The sequence below is a fragment of the Macaca nemestrina genome, chromosome 20 (genome assembly GCF_043159975.1).
Source record: "Macaca nemestrina isolate mMacNem1 chromosome 20, mMacNem.hap1, whole genome shotgun sequence".
Classification (NCBI taxonomy): domain Eukaryota; kingdom Metazoa; phylum Chordata; class Mammalia; order Primates; family Cercopithecidae; genus Macaca; species Macaca nemestrina.
In genome coordinates this window covers 40410533-40437895 of record NC_092144.1, presented here as the reverse complement: position 1 = coordinate 40437895, position 27363 = coordinate 40410533, and positions in this window count along the sequence as shown.

Genomic DNA, 27363 nt, shown 5'->3' with positions numbered 1-27363 from the left:
CTACTGTGATACCTGAATGGTATTTAATAGAATCCAACACTAATTACTAACTTTTTGTGAAAAAAAAACAGAAATAGAGAGGATGAATAAAGAGGATGTCCTAACCAAGCAAATATAATCAATGTTAACATTTAGCATTCGTCTAAGAGGCAACACCGTAGAGGAGTCCTGAACCAGGTTTCATGGACTTTGGCGATTGGTGGAAGCCTATACAGAGAGGGTTGAGAGAATTTTGAAGGCTCAGGAAGTCAGGTTGTGAGTGCACATTTGCTTTATCTGGAGGATAGAATGAACATCTTTCATCAGATTTTCAAAAGGCCTCTGACCTTCCCCATACTAAAGAAAAGTTTGGTAATTAAAAACCACTAAACTAGAGGTCTTCTCATTAAAATCAAAAATAATATCATCAACGATAGCCTGTAGAAATAAGAGAAATAAAGAGGAGAAACTATGAGGACAAAATGGTGTTAACATGTAAGATGGTTGTTCTGCTTATAAAATCTACATGTCTTCATTCTAAGATGCTGAATTTTTAAAACATCAGAATGCATTGTACAATCGGTGCGTGTATTTAACGTAGCACTGTTTCTCTGATTTTCCTACCTAAAGTATTCAAAATGTTGATCAATATAAAAGTTGATTGTATCTTAAAATTATGAAAATATATTTGAAAATGATTAAGCAAGTTTAGAAAGGCAGTTAGTTGCAAAATCAAAATATAAAAACCATTAATGTCTTGTATGTCAAAAATAATCAAATAGAAAATTAACAAAAACAGAATTCCATTCTCAGTAACATTAGAATATATAATAACTGGGAAAGAATGTCATTAACCAGAAATATTAAAAAATTATAATTATACAATTTTAATGATAGAAAAGATATAAAAAGGTCTTTAAGATGATCAAATAGTTTTGATTAGAAAATGCATTAACCTTTAATATTATAAACATCAATTTGTCCCATATTTATTCATAGGTTTAATGAAGATCCTATAAAAATTTCAGCAGAGTTTCAAAAAAATTATTCATTTACTGATATGAGGGATGTGTGAGAACTTGAAACATTAATTCTAATATAAATCTGGAATGAAAAAAATAGCCCGGAACATTTTAGAAAGAATGAGTAATTAGGAAGAAATTGTCCCACCAGATATTAAAAGAAACATTAAAGTTAAGAATATGAAAAAACTGTAATACCAGTGAAATTAACAAGAAATAGGAAAAACAAACATACTAGACAATCCAGAAACTGAACTTAGGATATATTTTATTTTGCATGTAATATGTTATGTTTTGTTGAATATAAGTTACATTATTGATTGTATGACCCAGTATTATCCCATGCACCAATAACAGAGGAAAACCTCCCGAGGTGGAATTTAATGGAACTACTATGACAAGGGCTGTATTCTTGGTCTAAGGGTCCGTAAGAAAGACAAGCACCACGCAGAAAGAGGGCACAAAGAAATGCACTTGCGTCTTAACCTTTGCACTGGGTGGAGGGAAGAAAATATGTCTCCCCTGAGAACTGGAATCAGAGCCAATGCCTACACAGTGTTGCAGTGTGAAGTCCAAAGGAACGTCAGGCTGGAAACCTGAAGTGGTCTCAGGTCCATAGTGTCCCCAGATGATGGCATAAGCAAATCCCAAACTTCCCAGGAAGAAGTGGCCTTCACACCAAGCCAACAAAGACCTTTAGGTGCTGGAGACTGAAAGGTGACCCAGATCTCAGAGATGCTAACATGAAAAAAGTTTTCATTTTAGAAGCTGTGGAGTATGGTAATGGCATCAAATATTTGTGGTCAAAGATGAAGGATCATCAATAAATAAGGAAGGAAACACAGTTTAGCAACTTGGGAAATTGAATAACTACCACTTAGCCCAAGGATAGAACTGAAAACAAGAACCCTTACGAGCACCAGAAGAAAACACAAACCTGAGACTGAGAATCACATTTCCGGCCATGGAAGAAAAAAGTAATGGAGAAGCATTCATCCCTTGGAATAAAACAAAATGCAAAATTTCCATACATCAAAAGGAGCCCCGAATAAATTAAAGGCAAACAAAACAGGGAAAAATACTTTTATGGCAATAAGAGAATAGTAACCTTATAACACCCTAACAGTTTGATATGTGCATGAATTTTCTCCTTGGCCATTTTTATTCTAGTGAAAAGATCAGAAACAAAAGGGGGGAAAGTGAAGGAATTATAACTCATCTGTAACATAATTTTGAAGAAAACTTATTGGCACAAGAAAATTATTTAAAAATGTTAAATGAAATAAAATGAATGTGAATTACAGCCAATGTAAACTAGTATAATGGTTTATATTTATATCTCTCTCCCGATATACATGAATGTATACATAATGTATATTATATACATACACATTATATATAATATATGGCTATTTTATATTACATAGTTTATAAATATATGTGTAGTATATATACACATATATGTAATATGTGTATATGTCATATATATGATATATTATAGTAGTACATAATATATATTATATATAATGTGTATATATTCTCTATTTACACATATATACACACATATGCAGATAAATCTAAAATAATATTTCTAATGTATGTTAATAGTGGGTATCTCTGGGTAGTGACATTATGGGTGAGATTAGACTTTGTAATTTCCAAATTTTTCTCAGGGAGTTAGAGTATTAGTTTTCCACCGATGCTACAAAAATTATCACAAATTTAGTGGTTTAAGCGATGCATATTTATTATCTTACACTAATCTCAGTCTCCTGGAGCTGAGCTTGAGGTCTTAGCAGGGTTGCATTCCTCTCTGTAGGATCTAGGGGAGAATTTGTTGCCTTGCCTTTTCTTGCTCCTCACGGCTGCCCGAATTCCTTTGCTCTCTTCGTATCCTTTCTCAATGCCCAAAGCCAGCAACAGAGGAGTGAGTTCTTTTTGAACCTTTGTCCATGCTCAGATCTCTCTCTGATCCAGCCAAAAAGGTTCTCTGCCTTTAAGGACTCCTGTGATTTCACTGGGTCCACCAAGATCATCAGGATCATCATCTCTCCATGATAATGTTCATGACCTTAATCACAATTGCAAAATCTCCTTTGCCATGTAAGGTAAGGTAGATTCTGGGCATAAGCAATGGACATCTTTGGGGGTGGAGGAGACATTGTTTTGCTGATCACCATTGGTGTTATTTTAATTTTTAGAACACACACATGCGCTTTATATAAAAGGAAAGAAAGAGGTTTGTATTTTTATCTTCATCATCTTTACCATTGTCTGCAGTTTTATTTATCTCCATCAGTCACTAGTTAAGTCTTTGGAAACAGCTTACTTTAGAGCAAGGGTCTGCACACCAGGACCCACAGGCAAAATCCAGCCTACTACCTAGTCTCGTCAATATTATTTTCTCAGAACACGACTACTCTCATTTGCGTACTTATTGTCCATGGCTGGGCTTTGCGCTCAACAGCAAAGCTAAGCAGTTGCAAGACACATCGTCAGGGTCATGGAGCCTAAGAGATTTGCAGTCTGACCCTTATCAGAAAAAAATTTGCTCATGCTGGCTTTAGAGCTTTAAATCATTGCTTCACTATGTCAGATTAAAACTAAAAATTGAGTCAGAGGAGATACCTTACCTTATAGCCATGGCGGGGTTTCCAGGGTCATCATGGCCATCCCACCTTTCAGAGAGATGGCGCTGAGACCCAGAGAGGTAAAGAGGCTCCCAGGGGCTACATCAAAGCCACATATGGTGCCTGAAGAAAGACACTTGATTGAGGCTCTCTGGGTTTCACTGCCACCTTCTGCTTCAGAGTCTTTTTAGCAGGTACTGATTCCCAGGAATGCACTGAAGCTGTCTCAAATTTTTGGGAAAAAAATAAAGGCAAATAGAAAATACAAAGTTTTTACAAACATGTGTGTTAGCTATGGCTGCATATAACTCTATGAATGGTCCTGAAGCCAGGGGCTTACTGTCCTTGTAGACCAGGAAGGGAGGTTATTTTTGTGATTTGCACCTGTTGACTATAGATGGTGGCCATGCAGGTGGCAGAGCACAGAGGAACCTGGAGGCACTCCTTAGAAGACCCACTTTTCCAGCCTGTGAGTGCCAGCTGCCCGAGGGCCACCATGAATGTCCAGTTCATCAGCAAGCAGAGTGACATCGCTGAGAAGGACCTCAGTCAGGTAATTTGTCCTTAGTTCCTGCTCTGTCAATATCGCTCTTTTCTGAACTGTCAGTGGCACAGCTAAACTGGCACAGATATCGCTGATAATTTTTTTAAAGCAAATAAAGCAAAGAAAACAATACCCATAGCTTCATTTCAGAGATTACAGCTGAAAACAAATTTGTAAACATTTCCATACATAAACACATACGTACTCCACGTTCCATTGTGTTGATACTCTCTCATTTAATTTACCCCTTCCTGCTCAACATTTAGGAATATAATATGTGCACTAATATAAATATGCTGGGGTGAGTGTCCTTGTCATTAAATCATTGCCCATGTCCACCATGATGTCCTCGCCATGAGTTGATGGGTGTGGGATTTTTAGTTTCAGGAGGATGTACTTCTTCAGGTTTTTGTTATGTCATGACAAAGCGGTCAGCCGAAGGGCACCTGTGCCTGCCTCCTTTGGCTGGATGACTTAGAAGCAATGAAAATTATGGCTTCCATCAGGTCAGATGGGGTCCTGGGTACTTCTACAAACATTATTTCAGTTTCACTTCGCAGGGATCCTGGAAAATTGATGTGGATTTTAAAGAGGGGGAAACTGAGTGATTTGCTCAAAGTTATTCTATTAGAGAAGAGGAAGCTGAATCTTGAGACTCACACAAGAAGAGAGTCGGGAGGGTCACTTGAAGGCCTCATTGTCCCCAGGCACTCCTCCCCTCTACCACATCAGCTGTATTAAAATGTACACACACCCAACATAATTTATTCATAACATATGTAAGAGTTCATTTGCAGTTGCTTGGCTGACAAATAATGTGACATTGTGGACACATTTAAATATTTATTGATTTCAATTTTGTCGGGTGTGCAGTTGTTGGCCTGTTTGTCCTCAAATGCATTCATCACTCCTCCCTGCTCTGCTGATACCTGGAGCCCATGTTTCCAGGTTCCCCTGTCAGACGATGCCCTGTTGGGTTTGGCCAGTGGGAGGCACAGGTGGGTGAGTTAGGGGAGGAGGAAAAGCAAAGCAAGGGTGTTGTCCTCTCACTTGGGTACTGATTGCACTTTCTCTGCAACTACCTCCCACTGGTGGAGCCCAGGATGGCCCCAGATACCACCCTGTGGACTGCTCCTGGAGCTGGTAACTGAGCTCTTCCTTTCTCACTCAGGCCTGGGCATGGAATTGGGTTCTTACTGTCGATAATCTCTGAGTTGCTTCTCTCTCCTCTGTTGGTTTTTCAACATGTCCAAAGTCCGAGAAGCAAATTTGTTGCTTTTTGTTTTAGAGAGTTTTTTTTTCCTAGGGTTTTTATTCTGTTCCATTTTGTTATGGTAGAGCCAATTATCTCAAACAGTTACATCACTTTGATAACTTTTAACACATTGTAGACCCCATACATAGCTGTGGAAAGAGTGTATAATGATAAGAGTTCTCTGAATGTCCTTCCAGAGGCAGAATGGTGAGAAGATGGACTGACAAACACGGCATCCTTTCCATTTGCTCACCTACTCATCTGATTATCCAACCACTAACCTATGCATCTATTCCATCTCCTCAACCACCCAATCCTTTTACATTCATCTGTCTGTCTTCCCTACCACTCAATCACTCACTCACTTACTCCATCCATTAATCTATCCAGTCTCCATCTATCCATCCATCCACTCATCCATCCACCTACCCACCAATTCATATATCCATCTTTCCTTCTCTTCATTCATCCATACATCCATTCAACCATCCATCTATTTATCCATCCATTCATCTACTCACCCATCTATTCATCTATCCATCCTTCTTTGTATTCATTATCCATCCATCCATCCATCCATCCATCCATCCACCCGTCAATTCATCCATCCATTCTTTTTTTTTTTTCCTGAGCCAGAGTTTCACTCTTGTTGTCTAGGCTGGAGTGCAATGGCACAATCTCGGCTCACCACAACCTCTGCCTCCCAGATTCAAGCAAGTCTCCTGCCTCAGTTTCCCTATCTGGGATTACAGGCATGCACCACCAGGCCTGGCTAATTTTTGTATTTTTAGTAGAGATGGAGTTTCTCTATGTTGGCCAGTTGGTCTCAAACTCCTGACTTCAGGTGATCCACCCACCTTGGCCTCCCAAAGCGTTGGGATTACAGGCATGAGCCACTGCACATGGCCCATCCATTCTTTATTCTATTCATGCATCCATCCATTCTTCCTTTCACCCACCCATCCATTTTCATTCATCTTTCCCTCTATTCATTAACCCACCCACCCATCAATTCACCCATTCTTCCTTCTATTCATTCATCCGTCTATCCACTTATCTGTTCATCTAACCATCCTTCCTTCTATTCATTCATCCATCTACCCATCCACCCGCATCCATTTATCCATCCATCCTTTCTTCCATTATTTTATCCATCTATCCATCCACCCACGTACCCATTCTTTCATCCGTCCACTCAGTCATCCATTCATCCATCCGTCTTTTATTTTATTGTTTCATTCACCCATCCTTTCACCCACCCATCTGTTAATATATCCATCCTTCCTTCTATTCCTTCATCTATCCGTCCATTCATTCATCCATCCATCTGTTCTTCTATTTACTCATCCATCTACCCACCCACCCATTCATCTATCCATCCTTTTTTCTATTCATTAATCCACCCATTTGTTATTCATCTATCCATCCTTCCTTCAACTGATCCACCTATCCATTCACCCTTTCTTTCATTCATTCTTCCTTTTATTCATTAAACTTGTATTGGTCATATACCAAGTTCCAAGCTGAAATCTGGGGTAGCAGAATGAATTATGCACTTTCTTGCTCTGCAAAGGTATGCAATCCAGTGGGAAAGAGGGCCATGACAGAGTCAACTACTTTAGAGGGTGGTAAGTGCCCTGTAAAGAGCCTGATACATATATTGAATAAATGAGTGAACAAGTGCTGTGATGGGAATGGTAAAGGGATGTCTTGGGTATGAAGAGTGGTGACTATTTATGTGGCTCAGAAGGGGAGGGACGACTTCACAGAAGAAGGGGCAATTTCAGTTAGTTGGGCACTCCCAGTAGTGAACCAAATATGAAAGTGTGGGAAAATGGGCTTCCCAAGGAGAAGAAATAATGTGTACAAAAGGAAGAAGTGTAAAAGAGAACCATCATTTCAGTAAATAGAAATCTATAGAAATACACTATTTCAAATGTGGGGGCTTTTTTAGTATGTATATATTATAGATTATTTAACCAATCATTTATTTACAGATATTTATGTTGCTCCTAAAATTTCACTATTGAAAGCATTAATGAATACTATTGTATCTATATCTTTGCACCACTTAGCAATTTATTCCTTAGAATAAATTCCCAAGTATATGATTACTAGGCTAAAGCCATGCTTCTTATTTTTTAAAAAAGTTAACTTCAGTTGACAAACTGCCTTCCAGAAAGGAATACCAATTTACATTTCCAACAACAGTGCATGAGAATGTCAATTTTCCCACATCCCTGCTATTTTTAAGTTTTGTCAAACTTTTAATCCTTTCCAATATGATGGGTGAAAAAAGATGACTCATTTTGATTTTTATTTAGCACTTTTGATTACTTATGAGGTAGAACATCTTTTTTAGAACGTATTGACTGTACATTTTATTTTGTAATTTACCTCTCTGTGTTTACTGCTTAACTTTTTACTGAGTATTAGTTGTTTTCCTTTTGGCTTATGTTCATTTTAAATTTTCTTTATTTGCATATTAAGATTACTAACCTTTTATCTGTAATATGTGGGACAACTTTCTTTTTTGCACTTTGTTGCTTCTTGTTTACGTATTTTTGCAGTTCATGATTTAGTTTCATTTTTAGGTAGTCAAATCTATTACATTTCTTCTTTATATAAAGTTTCTGTCTTCCTTAGAAAGCCTAGAACGCCTTTCTCCAGCACACTATTATAAGTTAGTTAACCCTATTTCCTTATGGTTTTAGTTGGAAGAAGTGAACTAGAGATCCAACTTGATCTCCGAATGGCTAGTGGATTACCCCAACACCCTTGCTATACCTCTCCTTCGTTGAGCTGTCACCTTTAGAATCTACTGAATACCTACATGTATGCAGAACTGCATAAGGACTCTCTTTTCCAATGCTTCCAAAACTTTGATAAGTGTTGCGTGCCTTGTTTTTCATAGATCCCGTCTCGGAACCTGAATCAGTGGACCCAGACACAGGAACACGCATTTTTAACAATCTCTCCAGTTGATTTCCTTCTGTTAATCCAGTTGTTCTTAACTGTTGGCTGCTGATTATAATAATCTAAAGGGCACTTACAAACTGGGAAGACCAGGCCTCACTTAATCTAGACCAATGAAATCGGCATCTCTGTGAGAGAGACCCATGCATCTGTATTTTCCTTAAACTCTTGGGTGACTCCAAATACAATCAAAAGCACTAGGTTAACCTGTGACCTGCATTTCACCCTGTTTAATTACTGCAGCTTTATTTTGTAATTTACTAGCTGAAACAGCAAGCTCGCCGTTCTTTTCTTTTTCATTTGTTCTATTATTACTGTAGGTTTGGTTAATTTTGTAATTGTCATTACAGTTTCTGATGTTTATTCTTGCAAATGGATTTTACAATGATCAGTTTCCTAAAAAAAAAAAAAAATTCTTGGATTAGATTGAATTTATACATTGAAGTTCAGTTTCCTGAACTTGGGAAGATTTCTGAAATCCCCTGATCTTCAGCTTCATTGTCTATTAATCACTGATGCCAGTACTTGCCAGTACCCCAGATGCAACAGCATTGTCCCTGGGCCACAAGAGTTTCAGGGCTCCCCAGAGCGCTGCCAGGAAGCAACCACACCTCACAGAGAGGTTCTCTCTGCCCTTCAGCTCCACTGGCAGCATGACCTTGGGCAGGGCATGGACCTTAAGGTCCCTCATTGGATGAGAGAGAAATTTATCCTAGAAATAATGTTCACTCAATCACTGAGGTAGCACTGGTTGTTGGCTAAGCCTGGAATGAGGTCTTGGAAGTTTTGGAAGCTTCCAGATGAATCCATAATTGGGAACGCACATTTGTATAATGTGCCTTTCAGTTTTCTATTCTTTGGATGATATCACTATTGCACTCACCATAATGGATATGTGCTTGGAGGAAGCATCTTCTCAGGTGTGTTTCAGAGCTTAAACATGTGTTCCTCTTGCTTCACTGTCTCTGACTGAGTATGTGCAGGTGCAGGCTGGGCTTGGGTGCCCCAGTAAAGCACAAGTCAATTCTAGTGCATGCAGTTTGGGTGGAGGGATGGAGGACTTTTCCAGAATGAGTCTCCAGCATCCTCCCAGCTTCTCCAGCTGCTTGCCTTCCCCGCTTAACAGCTCTGGTGCACAGGACATGGGCCAAGGATGCACATCCTCCACGAGGGGCCCTTGAGCCTTCTTCCTTCCAGAGCCTGTGGTGTCCATAGACACGTCCTGAGCAGAACATTGGCTGAGCTGACAGTTTTACTTTACTGTGTTAACTCAGTCTCGAAGTTTCCCAAGAAGCAGCCTCCTGATACATCAGGACTGTCTTTTCACATGGATGACCCATGGGTCAGATTCCTCTGGTGATGTCCAGTGGACCCACTCCAGGCTTTGGCGGCACCTGAAAAATGTGTAAGGGAGGAATATGATCTGGGCTGAGCTGAAAGCAGATTACTGTGGAGATTGGGATAGAACGGGGTAGAGGTTGGAGGTGAGAAGAAGGGGGCTGCTGAGGGAAGATAGGGCAAGGGTGTTGGTCCAGGTAAGAGAACCTGAGGTCTGGATGAAAAGAAGCAATGGACAGGGACATGAGGTCATATAGTGAATGACCCTGTGGAGGCCAAACCCACTGACCCTGGCCCAGCACAAGAACAACATGTCAAAATGTCAGAGCAATGAGGACGACAGGAAGACATGGGCATGTGTTCTGGATTTTGCTTGTCCATCCTGGGACCAAGTCTTACCTCTTGGCCATGCTGGCTGCCTTCTCCTCTCGGGGAGGCCCCACTCTGCCTGTGACCCTAAGGCCCTGATGCCTGGGGCTTCTCTTCATTTCTCTGACTATCTGTGCTTGCAAAGGTCAGCAGGGTGTGTCCCTCTTTTAATCTCTGATTTTCCTTTTTTTTTCTTTTTTTTTTTTGACAGAGTCTTGCTCTGTCACCCAGGCTGGAATGCAGTGATGCGATCTTGGCTTACCGCAACCTCTGCCTCCCAGGTTCAAGCGATTCTCCTGCCTCAGCCTCCCAAGTAGCTGAGATTACAGGTGAGCAACATGGATTTCACCCAGCTGGCCAGGCTGGTCTCAAATGTCTGACTTCAAGTGATCCACCCACTTCGGCCTCCCAAAGTGCTGTGATTACAGGCCTGAGCCACCATGCCTGGCCCCTCTGTCAATCTTGAGTCTTCATGCATATTCTGAAGTCACACTTGTAGACACTTTCAGGGGCCAGGAAGCTCACAAGCTGGAGAGTAAACACCCTATGTGGAAAACACAGCCACCACACACCTGTGTCCAAGTAGGAAGGTCAGGTCTTATGGTGAGGACATCAGATTCATAAAACAGCAACAGCAAAACCTAAAAGCCCAGGTGTTACGAGAAATCTCCAGATTTTTAAATTTTATCTCATGCTTTTTTTGTTTTTTTAAATGCCCACATACACACATGATTTTCACAGCAGGAGGCATCTCTTGGGCATGCAGTTTGCAACCTCTGCTCCAGAAGAGTCCCCGAGGACTTCAGGATGCTCCAGCCCCCGGGGAGGGCTTGGCATGATACCCAAAGACTCCAGAAGGTAAGTGTTGCTGAAAGGCGGGACCTTGATCCTGGCTTTTCCCCTGTGTGCCAAAAGAGCTGCTATTTCACTGCTTCATGTGGCAGAGATGCAGGGAAGACATCCTTATCACTGGGGTGAGCCTGGCCCTAGTCTTGGCCCTATATCCCCTGGCTGGGGAAGCATCTGCTCTGTGGGTGCCACCTCTCCCGTCCCTGTATGGCCGAAGGCTGAGATCTGGGAGTGTATTAGGAAGTCCATTATGAGAATGCATCCATCTTGTTTTCCACTACAGCTGCATCTTCACTGTCCTAATGCTTCACCCAGATGCCTATTAACGAGCCTGAGTACCCGCAGTCCAGTGCTAAAAGCATGGGTGTTCCCAGATGCACTCCACCCCCAGGAAACCAGCAGGGGCTGCCTTGCCTAGAGACACTGGGAGATTGTGCTCTCCTTCCTGCAGGCCATCCATAGCCCATGACAGACAGATATAAAAAAGTGTAGAAGCTCACCCTCTTCCCACAACCCAGAGTAACCTGGGACTGTGCACCCTCCCGGAACTTCCAATGCCCTCAAGTTGAGGCCAGGATTTCAGCTACAACCAGACCTTGGCCTGACTCTTCCCTTGCCCCAAACTGCACCTCTCATAGGCTTCTCCTGAGAGCACTTCCCCGGTAAGTCATTAGCCCCAGAATCCCATCTCAGGCTGTGCTTCTGGGGAACCGGCCTAAGACAGAGATGAGCTTAAGATTACATTTTTCTCTGACTTCTGTATTTCCTAGCTCAGGACTTGTACTCAAATCTGCTCAAAAACTGAATCTTCAGGTGACCAGCTGATCTGTGGTTACTGACCAGTGATGTCATGGAGAGAGGGGAAGTCCCTTCTCCTAGCCGAACTTGACCCTCTCTGGGCAGACTATGAATGGACACAACCAGAGGCTGAACACTCATTGGAGCAGGGCATGGGATAAAGGCAATGCAGCCCCGTGCAAGGGCTTTGAGGAGATGGGTTAAGGGCAAACCTCGGGGAATCCCACCTGGCACAGAGTAGAGAAAGCATCTGGAGCTTGTTATACAGGAGTTGGCACGAGCTGGGCATCTCTCCAAGCTCAGGAGGTTTCATGGAAATTCCTAGATGAGGGATGTTTACAAGCTGTGTCCCCAGATAAACCACCACGTTTCCCCCCAAGAGGTCTCTTGAGGTCTCCACTGAAGCCAGTGTGCTAGGTCATAACAGCTGTAAGCAGAGACATTTCTGACCTTACCGATGAGAAGAATGCCGATTGCCTAGCTTGTGTCATTAGGTGACTTTAAATGATGATGAGTGTGTCTTTTCCTGCATTCTCCTTCAGCCTTCTTTACAAAATCATTTTCCTACAGGCTCCAAGAGCTGGCCAAGGCACTTTTACTACCCACAGTTGATTTAATAATCTTATTTCATTTCGTGGTGGCTTGTTGAAGTCAAAGAGGCTCTGACCAACACAAAATACTTGATCACCCCACTAAGAAAATGTCAGAGCAGGAGGAAATACCCACATATGCACGGGCCACTTTCAAAAAATGCACCTTTGCCTTTTAGTTGACAAAAAGCAGATCACCTTGGCAAAAGACATTCTAGAATCTCTCCAGGAGGATGGACTGCTTTTTTTTTTTATGGACATTTTTTTGTGGCTATTTTGATTTGCATATTTGAAAACAACTGAAAAAGCAATTAATTCAAATCTAAATAACTTCCATGCTCAGAATTATGTTTATGGTCTTCCAGCAGACAAATTTATGGGGACGTCTGGGGACCAGGCCTCTGACACAGAATAAGCATCAATCTCTCCTGGAGACTGGTTGCGGGTTTATTTCTGAAACTTGTGTGGAATGAGGGAGCAAATCTAGAGTGTTTAAGACCTAATAATAATCACACACTTTAACACATTCAAATCATGATGTTGCAGGAGACAGCAACCTTGGCTTTGCTTATAGTTCTAAGCAGGGCTGTTCCCAGAGGATGACTGTCCTTCCGAGGAAAGAAGACACGGAGCCGGTTACAATCCCAGGGAGGATGTCTGCACTGAGAGGTGTTTTTCTTTCTTTTCTTTTCTTTTTTTTTTTTCCTCAATACAATTTACACAGAAGGGGCTGGCTGCCAATGTGATAATTGAGAAGCACCTGGTGAAAACGTCTCTCTATTAATTGACAATAGCTTTCTCCTCCCTAGTCCTCATCCCTCAGAAAGTAAAAATAAAAGCATAAAAGAAAAAAAAGCCAAAAAAAAAAAAAAAAAAAAAGCAAAAAGAAGAGAGAGAGAGAAAGGGGGGAAAAAAGAAAAAAAGGAGCAACCAAAAGCTTGAGACATATAATCTCCAAGGCCAAAAGGAAAGACATACAGTTTCCAAGGCCAAAAGGAAATAAGGCAGGAATTTGATGGGTGATTAATGGCTGGGCTGGAGCAGTAGAAGGGGTGCTGATGTCAGAGCCTCCAAGAATGATTCCTCTCTGGAAAGAAGAAAAGGCAAGCGAATCCCAAAATGGTCATTTTTTTAAACCAGTTTTCTGAACCGGTGATAATCTTCCTGGGTAAACTTGAAGTGCAGAAAAGAGGTGGTCCCTCCTGCAAGAAGCAGTGAGCGGGACTCCCTAATCTCAAATTCCATTGCGCCTGCCCACCTACCAGCCCCCAAGGATTGGCTGCATCCTAGCATCTCCCTGGACCCTTTGTTTTCATAGCAGCTCCAAGGAAAGCACATTCACCCGGAGAGTTTCGTCAGTGATGATCTGAGTGCGTTGTGCACAGTGGAGATTTGACCAGGGGCAGACGGTCAAATTCATAACTGGATCTCTATGTGTTTTTGTTGTTGTTGCTGCTGTAAAAGACATACTTTTGCAGTCAGTCTGAATCACTCCTGAGAAAGAGAAATAAATCCTATGTGAAGTTCATTTCTCAAAAGAAGGTATGCAGAGTGCCAGATATGTGAATTTTCTTTGTATATCACTCCCGTATCAGCTTTATGTCATATGTATAGTTGGTAATCAAAAATTATTTAGAAGATGAAAGCAATGAATAAAAGACAATTGATTCTCTTCTTAAAATTCTGTTGGTTCCTTATATAATTCTGGTTGAAATCCTAGAGCTGAGATTATTAAACTATATGACCTGGGAACTTCACATCCCCTCTGGCTCTCATTTTCAAGTGCGTGCAAGTGGAGAAAACTAAGCCACTGGTTTTCAGACTGAGATGAAGGGAAGTTTAGCGGTTTCTGAGAAGTGCTTCAGCTGAAGAAGGGTTCAAGAGCATAGATCTTCTCCCAGCCTATGCCTGCTCCTCTTATTCAACTGGAACAATTATTCACTTTTTACTTTTAATCACTGGGTATAATTTATATACAACAAAATTCACCAGTTCCAAGTATACAGTTTGAAAAATTTTGACAAACGCACATGGTTTGTAACTACCACCGACATCAAGATGTAGAATATCTCCATGACTCCAAAAAGTTTCCTCAAGCTCCTTTACAGTAAATTCTGTCTCTACCATGAAAGTTGTTGTCTTTGTCGTCTCTACCATGATCACAAAAACAACTGCTTTTGTTAGTTTTTATTTCTTCTGGAATTTTATATCAACAGAGTTATATAATATAAAGAAGTTTTATATATCTGACTTATTTCATTCTGCATAATACTTTTGAGATTCATCCATATTATGGGGAGTAGTAATTTCTTTTTTATTGATGAGTAATATTCTCTTGTGTGACTCTACCACAATCTGTTTACCCATTCACCAGTGGATAAACATTTGAGTTGATTCCATTTTGGGGCTATTAGGAATAAAGCTACCATGAACATGCATGAAACAAGTCTTTGTGTGAAAGTATATTTTCATTTCTCTTAGGAAAATGCCTAAAAGAGATTTTTGGTATTTTGGTATTTATATGATCACGACGTGTTTAGCGTTATAAGAAAGTCCCAAACTGTTTTCCCAAAGTGAATGTACCACTTTCCATTGTCAACAGCAGTGTAGGAGGGTTCCAGTAGCTCTACATACTGGTCAACTTTTGGTATTTTCAGGCTTTTAAATTTTAGTCCTGCATGTAGTGGTATCTCATTATGGTTTTAAATTGCACTTCTGTTATGACTAATAAAGTTGGGTGTAGTTTTATGTCTTTATTTGCCATTTTTTGCCAAGGCACAAAAGTCTTTTATAAGATTAAGGCTGGAAAAGGACAAGAGAGAAGCCTCGTTGACAATTACCACTTATCTGACAAGCACCAAAAGAAGCAACCGCACTCTACCACTGTAGAAGAGGTAAAAGCATGGTGAGAGACCCCTCCTGTGGTGCAGGTGAGCAAAGATTGTTTAAAATCTGAGGCTGTAGCAGTAATTCTGAGAAATATATTTAGGCTCATCAGCCTGCACCCAAGCACAAAACAAAAACAACCCATTACTCATGGAAGTTAAAGATTGTGCATGGAGGGTAACCATGGCAACAATAAAACCAATTTTTGACTAGATTGACTCAAACCATACTAGCAGCCAAACAAAACAAGAAAACTGCAAACATTGAGGAATAAATGCTATTTATCTCAGTATCTCCGGTCTACACACAATGCCAGCATTCAATAAAAAATTACAAGATATATAAAAGATCAACATACACATACACATATACACCACACAAACACACACACACTCATACACACATACACACACAATCCCAACAAAAACACAATAGAAAACAAAACACAACTCACGGTCAGACTCATAAATAACCAGATGTAGAAACCATTAGATAACAATTTAACAATAACAGTGATTAACATATAAAAGATTCAGTGGGAAGAAATGAACATATCTGTAATGAGATGGAGGAATTTCTGCAGTCAGGGGGAAACCATAAGAAAAAAGTCAAATGGATATACTAGATATTTAAAAAAAACACATGATACCAGAAGTGAATTCCTTTAATGAGCTCACCAGTAGACTCAACACAATGGAAAGAAGAATCAGTGAATTTGAAAATAATTCAAGAAAATTATGCAAATTGAAACACAAAAGGAAGAGAAAAGAGTGAAAAATAAATCAGAACAAAGCATCCAAAAGCTGTGGGACAATATCAAACTGTTAAATAAACATGCAAATGGAATGCCATAGAAGACAAAAGCTGCAGTAAAAAGAGTATTTATTGAGATAATGGTCAAGTTTTTTTTTTTTTTAATTAGTGATGAACACCAAATCAAAGCCCCAAGAATTTCAAAGAATCAGAAAAAATGCTAAAAGATAAGGACAAAAATGCCCTCCTAGATACATCACTGTGAAACTACAAGAAAACAAAACAAACAAACAAACAAAAAATAACCGAAAAGAGAAAAAGTCTTGAAGGCAGCAAGAAAAGAAAAGACTCTTTTCAAAAAGAAAGAAAGAGAAGAAGGAAACTATAGCAGCATTATTTTCAGTAACTATGGAAGCTAGAAAACAATGGAAAGGCATTTTTAAAGTATTGGAAACAATGCTATTAACTCCAAATTCTATATCCAGCTACAATACCTTTCAAAAATAAATGTGAGATAAACACTTTCCAGATAGAAAGAAAAAGACAAACCTGAGAGAATTCACAGTTAACCAACAGGAGCCAGTACAAAATATATTAATGTTCCTTAGGCAAAAGAAAAATAATATCAGATAGAAACTTGGATCTACATACAGAAATGAAGATCTCTAGAAAACAGTAAACATGAAGTAAATATAAAAATGGAATTTTTTTCTTATTTTCACCACTCTAAAATATAATTATCTATCTAAAGCAAAAATAGCAACAAAGTATTATGAAATTTATGTAAAAAGGAAAATGCACAGCAATAATAGCACAAAGAAAGGAAGAAGCAATTATGACAATATTATCATAAGTGTCTTACATTATACATGAGGCGGTATAAAATTGTTTGAAGGTGAGAAATTAAAGATGGATATTTAAACCATAGAGTAACCACTAAAATTTTTTTAAAATACATAACTAATATGCAAATAGTGAAGATAAAATGAAATCATAAAATTACTGAATTCAAAAGTAAATATAAAGCTGAAAAAAAAGCAGATGAAGCAAAAAGAACAGAACGAACAAAATGGTACTATTAAATCCAACCTTATCTATAATTGCAATAAGTATAATTGACTTAAATACTCCAATTAAAAGGCAGAAGAAATTGTCAGATTATATAAAAAGCACTACTACTAAAAACAAATATATGCTGTCTACAAAAGAACTACTTCAAATAGAAAGGCACAGATGATTAAAAATACAAGAATGGGGAAAGGATTTGCCATGCCCACATTCATCTTAAGAAAACTGGAGTAAGTACATTAATATTAGACATAGTAGACTTTACAACAAAGAGTACTATCAATGACAAAGAAAGACACTACAAAATAATAAAGGAGTTAATTCACCAAGAGGAAATAATTCTAAATGTGTATGCATTTGAAAGCAAAGTTTCATAACAGGAAATAGAGAGCCGAAAAATAGAGCCACACATATATATGTTAAGTTGATTTTTTTTGGCAAAGGTGCTAAGGTAATGCAATGGAGGACAGCAACACAGAATTAGTTTTGCATAAAGGGCACACATTATGGGGCACCCACATTCATAGTGAAAATGGTGACATGAGTCAAGGAAATCACTCCAGGGGCATTTGGTGGAACAGTCCTGGTTCCGTCCACTTTCTTGCTGTTGTCCTCAGTGTTGACATAGAAAGATTTGGCTTTTGGATTCACTGATAAGGTGTGCTTTTCATATTGCTGTTCTGTCTAATTACTTTCCTCCATGTTTCTTTTTTTAAATTACTTTCTTAGAGTTTACTTTACTGTTTTTTTTTTAATACTTCCTTTTTTATACCTAGCTTTTGTTTAACTTGTTTTGTTTCAGGTTCTGAAAAATGTAGTGATAGCTATATATTTTTCTGAGTCCGGTTTTGGTTATATCCCACATGTTTTGACATTTATAGTATTTATTGCTTGTTATGACTTTTTAATGACTTGAGTTTTTTTCTTTAAATCAAGAGTTACTTAAATAATATTTTCCAAGTGGATTGTCGCTTTTCTCCACCCCACAGCCCACACTCTTGCCTTCTTTTAATATTAATTTCTTATTCAATTTTATTATGGTCAGAGAACAATGGTTTGAATGATTTCTGCTTGTTTGTAATTTATCTTAATTTTTGGGTTTAATACCTAATACAATTTTGTAAATGTTCTGTGAGTGTTAAAAAGTTTGGGGTTATGAAAGAATGTGTTTGTGTGTGTATCACTGAGGCTTATTTGTTTTGCACACACTCCCCATATTTTTGCAGATTTCTGTTGATTTGATCTGTATTTTCTCAAAGAGTTGCATTAAAGTCCTCTTCCACGATCATGAATTTTTCAGTTTCTCTGTTTAAATATCAATATTGCTGCTTTTTTTTTTTTTTGGTTAGCTCCACTTGTCTGCATTTTCCTTTTTAGTTGTGTAAGCCTCTACCTTGTGCATTTTTTCCATCCCTTTATTTTCAGCCTTTCTGTGCGGTTTTGTTCAGTTGCATCCATGAGGACAGCTACATGTTGGATCTTGTTTAATCACTAAATCAGAGAACTGTATCTTCTTGTAGGCTATGTCAATTTGGGTCCTTCAAAAAGTAAACGCAAAGAAGGAATTAGACATGCATGGTCTTTATTAGAAGGGTGCAAGTAAAGAATAAAGTCGAAAGCAGAAGTCAGGGAAGGCCTTTTGAAAGTGAACAGGTCAGACCACTAGGGAAGCAGAAGGGGAAGGAATGACTGGAGAGGAAGAGTCTCTGACTGCAGTTCAGATCCAAGAAAGTTCCAGCCTGGTCAAGGTGAGACTTGAACCCAAACTTTCCTGTTAGAGAAATCTCATGTCCTGTAAAAATGGGACTGCATGTGTATCCCTGAGAGCTGCCTAGGGCTTGGGTGACCTTGGAGGGAACCCAGTGGGGTACCCAGAGAGGCCACTGGTGGTGCTATCACCTACTGTGCTCCCATGCAGGGAGTTTTCATGGCTGACACATAGAACCACTAAGTCCATTCAGTGATCACCAATATTTAATTGGTGATCCAATATTTAATTGGTGATCACCAATATTTAATCTCCTCCTTATTTAATCTTTTCCATTTACTATGATTTTTTGTTTGTTTGTATTGCTTCCTTTCATTTTATTGGGTTAAGTTTTCCTTGTTCAATTTCATCATAAAAGTGATTTAGAAGTTAGACAACTTATTATTATTATTATTTTTTACTATACTTTAAGTTCTACGGTACATGTGCAGAATGTGCAGGTTTATTACATAGGTATACATGTGCCATATTGGTTTGCTGCACCCATCAACTCATCACTTACATTAGGTATTTCTCCTAATGCTATCCCTCCCCCAGACTCCCAGCCCATGACAGGTCCCAGTGCATGATGTCTCCCCCCGCTGTGTCCAAGTGTTCTCATTGTTCAATTCCCACCTATGAGTGAGAACATGCAGTGTTTGGTTTTCTGTCCTTGTGATAGTTTGCTGAGAATGATGGTTTCCAATTTCATCCATGTCCCTGCAAAGGACATGAACTCATCCTTTTTTATGGCTGCATAGTATTCCATGGTGTATATGTGCCACGTTTTCTTAATCCAGTCTATCATTGATGGACATTTGGGTTGGTTCCAAGTCTTTACAATTGTGAATAGTACTGCAATAAACATACTTGTGCATGTGTCTTTATAGTAGCATGATTTATAATCCTTTGAATATATACTCAGTAATGGGATCGCTGGGTCAAATGGTATTTCTAGTTCCAGATCCTTGAGGAATTGTCACACTGTCTTCCACAATGTTTGAACTAATTTACACTCCCACCAACAGTGTAAAAGTGTTCCTATTTCTCCACATCCTCTCCAGCACCTGTTGTTTCTGACTTTTTAATTATTGCCATTTTAACTGGTGTGAGATGACTTATTCATCTAGCCATATACTTTTAACAAAAAATCAAAAGAATACATCTCCATGGCTGAATAACCGAACAGTTCAGAAGACTTCACTCTTATCACCAAATCACAGCCTAATTTGCCAGAAATAAACCATTTTATAAATCTGATTACTATTGTGATACCTGTAAATTACCATTTTCGAATTCTTCGATGTAGACATTTTCTACTAACTTCTTTCTTTCTTTGGTTGGATTTTTTGCTCAATTGCAATATATTATGTTTCTATATCCTTCCTCCTGATTACTTTTGTCACTCATCTTATCAGTTTTTCTATTGTTCATCTCTGAGCTCATAGCAAACACATATATAGTACTTACTATGAGTCAGGCACTATTCTAAGTGTTTTACATATATTAAGCCACTTGAAGAAGATACTGCTAATATCTCCGTTTTACAGATTGGAAAACTGGAGCATAGAAAGATTACATGATGTGTCCAAGGTCACATGGCTAATAAATGGCAGAGCTGGCATTCAAACCCAGGAAGTCTGATTTCAGAGTCCCTCTCTTATATGTTACACCATTTCTTATTAGATCAACTGTAGAATCTTAATTCCAACTTTGTAAAATTAAGATATTAGCACTCTGAGCCTCTTCAGTTTTCACCTCCCAACATCTTTCAAATGTATTTATTTTGTCAAGATTCATCACATATACATTTTGCACTGTAATAAGTTATACGTTCCATGATTTGTCTATGGGGTGATTTTAGAAGTCAAAGGTTGATCAATGGCTTTCCATTATTATGATTATATGAAAGTTGTTGACAGCAGAACAAAGGAAAATATTAAGATGCAATTCTTTCACCAGGAGACCAACATCATGACCCCTAAGCCACTCACACAAGGAAGAATGTACCCAGAGTCAAGTTTCAACTAATTTTGGAAAACAAAACAAAACAAACCCTGGCAACCAGCTTCGCTAGTTGTCTTCAGCATATTCCCCAGTTTTTCCAGTGTCTTAATCATTCCACATAACCTTCCAATTTTCCTTTCCTCTGCAGATACCATCTTTCCATCCCGGTCTGAACCGGGTGCTCTCTGGGCTTGGGACTTGCAGTGATCCTGAAATAGAACATCCACCATTTCCTAGTTTGGATCCACTGTTATCTGGAGTCCACATCTCTTTCTTTCTTGGTTTACTCCATTTTGCTACAGTCATCAAATGACTTCCAAAGTAAAAGTGTTTTTGGAGTCCGTGCAGCCTGAAAATATCTTTATTATTCTCTCTCACTTGACTTAGATTCCCTAACTACACTCCCAGAACTTTAAAAGTCTTGCCCTATTTTTGTTTTTGTCTGCACCCAATGTAAAGGATTAGATACACGATGCCAGAGTAATGCTTGCTCCTTTGTAGAGGACATTTTATTTCACTTTTTGAATGTTTTGACATTTTATTACCCTGAGTATACTGATATGGTACGTCTAAATTTGGATATATTTTTAATTATTACACAAAGTACTTTAAACTGAAAACTCAGCTCTGGAAAAACATACCATATTTTTAATTGTATTCCTTCTGTGTTATCAATTCCCGATTTCTAGAATTAGTCAGAAGTCATAGCTTTAGGTTTGATCCACCATGCATTTATTTTACTTTTTTCTTTTTGAAATAAATTTTGAGTAAACTTGACTTTTTGTGTGGACATTTATAAAAAGCATTATTAATGACACATATATAGATTCATGCAGCCATCAATTTTAGAAAAATTGACTTTTTTTGTGTGTGCACACTTCTAAAAAAGTTAACATATATACGTAAATTCATGTAGCCACCACAAATTTTTAGTAAAATTGACTTTTTGTGTGTGTGTGCTCATTTGTTAAAAACTTAACACATATACAGACTTCTGTAACTATCACTACAATACGTGTACAGAGCAGTCACATCACACACAAAACAATCTCCCTTGTTGCTTTTCTTTCCAGTCACATCAATGTCCTCATTCCTGGGAACAACTGAACTCTTCCCTATCACTATAGTTTTGAATTTTTGTGACTGTCGTATAAATAAAATTATATAGTATGCAGCCTTTTGAAACTGGCTTCTTTCACTCAGCATAATGCCTTTGAAAGCCATCAGTGTTTTTACATTTATTCCTTTATATTGATGAATAGTATTCCACTGTGTGGCTGTATCATGATTTGTGTTTTCATTTACAAATTGAATAACATTTGATTTGCTTAAAGTTTTTGGTGATTGTGAATAGAGTTGCTATAAACTTGCTTACAAGTTTTTACATAAATATAAGTTTGATTTCTCTACAGTAAATATTGAAATGTGAAATTGCTGGGTCATATATCTCCAGAGTGGCTGTATCATTTTGGATACTCAACAGCAATGTATGAACATTCTAGTGTAACTAGTGAACTTTCTCTGATATTGTCTGATACATAATCTATATATTACATATTATATGTATATATTAATATATAGATATATATTACATATTATATGTTATAGTACATGTTATAACATATATAATATGTAATATGTTATAATGTATAATACATAATGTATATAATATATAACATATTGTGTATATTATATATGTAATATATAATATATACAATATAACATATTGTACATATTACACAAGATATTATACAATATATAATATACAATATGTTATATAATATACAATATATAATTGTATATTATATATTGTATATACATACAGTATAACATATTGCATATATTATACATGTAAATCTAATGTATGTATTATATATGTATATATTATATGTGTATATGCATATATTATATATGTATACTGTTATATTATATATAATATATACAATATGTTATATTGTATATATTATATATTATATATGTTATATATAATATGTTATATTGTATATATAATATATACAATATGTTATATTGTATATATAATATACTACAATGTATCATGAATATATTGAATGCATGTATATAATATTCATACAATATAGATTGTATATATACAATATTATATTGTATACATTGTATGTACATTATATGCTATACTGTATATATTGAATATATAATACATATTGTATAGACATCATATATAATATATATAATATATGTATTAGCTGCTCTAATAGATATGAAGTGTTGTATGACTGTGGCCATTTTCCTCATGAATAATGATGTCAAACATCTATTTATGTGCTTATTTGTTATCCATATATTCTCTTCAGTGAAGTGTCTTTTTAAGATTTTTGTTCACTTAAAAAATTGAGTACTTATCTTACTGTCAAATTTTAAGTTATTTATATATTCTCAACACAAGTTATTTATGGGATATGTGATGTTAAATATTTTCTTCCATTTTTTAGCTTGTATTTTCACTCTCTCAGTAGTGTCTCTCTCGGAATAAAAGTTTTAATTTGGATCATGTCCAATTTATCAAGTTTTTTCATGGAATATGGTTAAGGTGCCATATCTAAGAACTTGTTGCCTAACCCAAGGTCGTGAATACTTTCTTCTACATTGTCCGAACAATTTTTCAGATAAAAAAGATCAAATGAGAACATCTTTACTATTCCCTCTCAATGGAATAATTGGTTGGTTGGATATAAATGTCTGGGTTTGAAATTCTTTTTGTGCAAAATCCCTGAACATTGCCCTGCTGAATTCCTACCTGCAGTGAAGGATGATTTGGAACACTGTGGCAAATGATGTGAAGGCGAATCTGTAGACACAATGAATCCAGTGCTCTTTTCCCTCCCCCACTTCCTAATCCAAGCTGCTGGCCTCTCCTAAAGCACAGGGCTGCTGGGTCCTATAGGATTCAGCTTGGTGGTGTGAGTATTTGGAATACGATAGACCTGGCAGGAAGCATAGATGGTGGACAAGTGACCAAACAGCAGCAACAGAGCTCAGGAGGAGGACAGGAATGTCCTGGGAGAGCTTGCCTGTGGACATTCTTAAAGGATAAAGAGTAAGCTGCTGGTGAACCGTGACCTCCCTGAACTTATGGCTGGACGTGTTTAAGGACATCAGAGAGCTAGCAATCTCTTCAGGTGCCTTAGTGGCCCGTGACAGCTGCCTGGACTCCCCAGGCTTTCAGGGCCGGCATTCACCATGTCTTTTAACGTCCACACGATTCCTGCAACAGCCCAAGCTAAGTCAACTCTATAAACTCATACATAATAGTAATATCCCATTTAAGAATGCCCAGAAACCTTAATGAAGAAGATTGGGCAGAATAATTAATATGCAAATCCAGTAAAAGAGACTGCTGAGTGAGATTGACGAATATCTTGATTTTTTTTAATGTGAAATTTAAGCAAATTAATTTTCAGTATAAAATACTTTTGGAGCTTTAAGCATGAGTTTTGAAGTAAAAAATGGTAAATAATTAAATGAGAGAATTGTTACTATTAAGATTGAATTAATAGTAACACAGATCAAGATCAAGAGGTATTTGAAAGAACAGAGAAGAAAAGTAAAAAGAGATTATAAACTTGGTGGAAAAAAATAGGGTTAGTAGATAAATCTAGGAGGTCTAACATGTGAACAAAAAACGTTATGGGAAAAAAAGAAACAGATATAAAAGAGACATTCATTAAACACAAAATAGAACAAACATGTAAATTCCCTGAACTGAGAAATATCTGCACATTTAAAGTACTTAAACACATTGGACTAAATTGATGAGAAAACACATATTACCCACAAACATATATCTAGACTTGTGTGATAAGATTTCTGGATTTTACAGAAAAATAAATATGTATTCATGCTTTCAAGTAGAAAGAACAAACTAGAGACATCAGACTTTTCATCTGCAATACTGGCTGCTAGAAGACAGTGGAACTGTGTCTACTGATATGTAAGAGAAAAGATCTACAACCTGAAATTTCTATGCCCACTGAATAGAACATAAATATAATTGTATGAAATAAATGTACTCAAGAATTTAGAAAGTACATCACCTAAGTATCTCATCTGAGGAGAGAATACCTATAAAAAAGAGTTTAATGAAAAAATAAAGATGGACAAGATGAAAGAAAGAAGAAAGAATGCGGGCAGCCCAGGAATTCAAGGCCAGCATGGGCATCACAGCAAGATCCTGTTTCTACAAAAATACAAAAAAAATTATATGTGTGTGGTGGTGCATGCCAGTAGTCCTAGCTACTTGGAGGCTGAGATGGAAGGATTGCTTTAGCCTGGGAGGTAGAGGCTGCAGTGAGCCACGATCATACTCTGGTCAAATGCAAAAGAGTGAGACTCCATCTAAAAATAAATAAATAAATAAATAAAGTGGTGAGTAATGAACCTGACTGATAAATGAAACAGAAAATATTTAACACACACATGCACATATATGGAAGTTTAATTATATTTAGAAAGACACAAAGTGAAAGGCACATAAATTAACAGAAATTTTAATAGGTAAACTATTTCAGTAAATTCTACCGCAGAGTTATAGATAGAGAGGAGGGAAGAAAAAAAGAATATCAAGGATCATATAAGAAGCAAGAAGAAGGCATAGAGCATGGGAAGGGTTGGGGGACATCAAAGTGTTCTACAGCTCTCATTAAGGAATTGTGAGGTAGGAGGAAATTAAGGCATTGTGATGGAAGTGCATCTTGATGGGGGAAAATTGCTAATTTACTTTAAAATAATAGTTAAGTAATATGTGTGTGAATAAAGAAACAAGAAGGAAATTCACTATGATTGTAAAAGAAAGTACAGTAGAACTTCTTAATAGGAAAGGCAAAAGTGAAATGAACAGAAACATGATCAAACAAGCAACATAAGGAAAGGGGATGCCAGTGTGCAAGGAGTAGTTAACACAGAGTTAGATGGAGGAGCTGAAATCATGTGTATTAGTGCCTGCCCTAAATGAAAATGGACTAATGCCCTAAATGAAAATTCCAGTGATTGCTGGAGCAAATGAAGGCCAGTAACTCTCAGGGTTAAAAAACAATAGCCATCTGTGACTGGGCATGGTGGCTCATGCCTGTAATCCTAGCACTTTGGGAGGCCAAGGTGGGCAGATCACAAGGTCAGGAAATCAAGACCATCCTGGCTAACGCGGTGAAACTCCATCTCTACTAAGAATACAAAAACTTAGCTGGGCATGGTGATGGGTGCCTGTAGTTCCAGCTACTCAGAAGACTGAGGCAGGAGAATGGCATGAACCCGGGAGGTGGAGCTTGCAGTGAGCCGAGATCAGGCCACGGCACTCCAGCCTGGGTGACAGAGCAAGACTCAATCTCAAAAAAATATATATATATATATAGCCACCTGTTTGCTATTTGCTAAATCAAACTTTAAACGAAATAATAAAAATTGGAAAATAGGGATGGGGATGGGAAAGACTCAATATTTTTCAAGTGTTTTTCCCCAAGACACTCTTGAAGGAGATGAAGGTGGTGAGAGGACTTATTTATTTATCTATCTGTAGCTAAAATCACACTAGTTCTACAACAAGTCTTTGGTATCTGGAAGATCAATACAATAGAATGGAAAAGTCATAAATAAACATATTACTGAAGACCAATGGGATAAAGTAGATTTTTAAATAAATGCCCCTAGACAATAAAGATATTCATATTTTATATTCTTATATATTATTTATTGATTTATTTGAGACAGGATCTCACTGTGTCCCAGGCTGGAGTGAGTGGCATGATCATGGCTCACTGCAGCCTCAACCTCCTGGGCTCAAGTGATTCTCCCACCTCAGCCTCTTGAGTGGCTGACCACAGGCATGCACCACCAAACCAGCTCATTTTTAAATTTTTCTGTAGAGTTGGGGGTCTCAAAAAGTTGCCCAGGCTAGAATCAAACTCCTGGCCCCAAATGATCCTCCCACCTCAAAGATATTTATACAGAAACAAAATTAAAATGGAATCCTTACCTCACACCACTGACAAAATAAACTGGATCGGGAGTATAGAGCTAACTATGAAAAGCAAAACTACAAAGTTTTCAAAAAATAACCTAGGAGTATATGTTAAGGCTTTGGTGCAGAAAAATATTTATTAAACAGATGCAAAATATACTAATGATAAAGAAAAGACATTAATTAAATGTTACCACATTAAAATTAGGAAATTAAACACATCATACATAACTTAAAAGAGATATTATGAAATGAGAAGCCACACACATTTGCGACACAAATTAGCAAATGATCCTTACCCAGAATATGCACAGAATTATTTCAAATATATAGAGATAAAAGACACATAGGCTGGGCATTGTTGCTCACACCTGTAATCCCAGCACTTTGGGACACTGACACAGGTGCATCACTTCACCCCAGGAGTTCGAGGTCAGCCTAGGCAACATGGTGAAACTCCATCTGCACTAAAAATACAACAATTAGCTGAGCTTGGTGATGTGTGCCTGTAGTCCCAGCTACTCAGGAGGCTGAGGTGGAAGGATCATCTGAGCCTGGGAGGT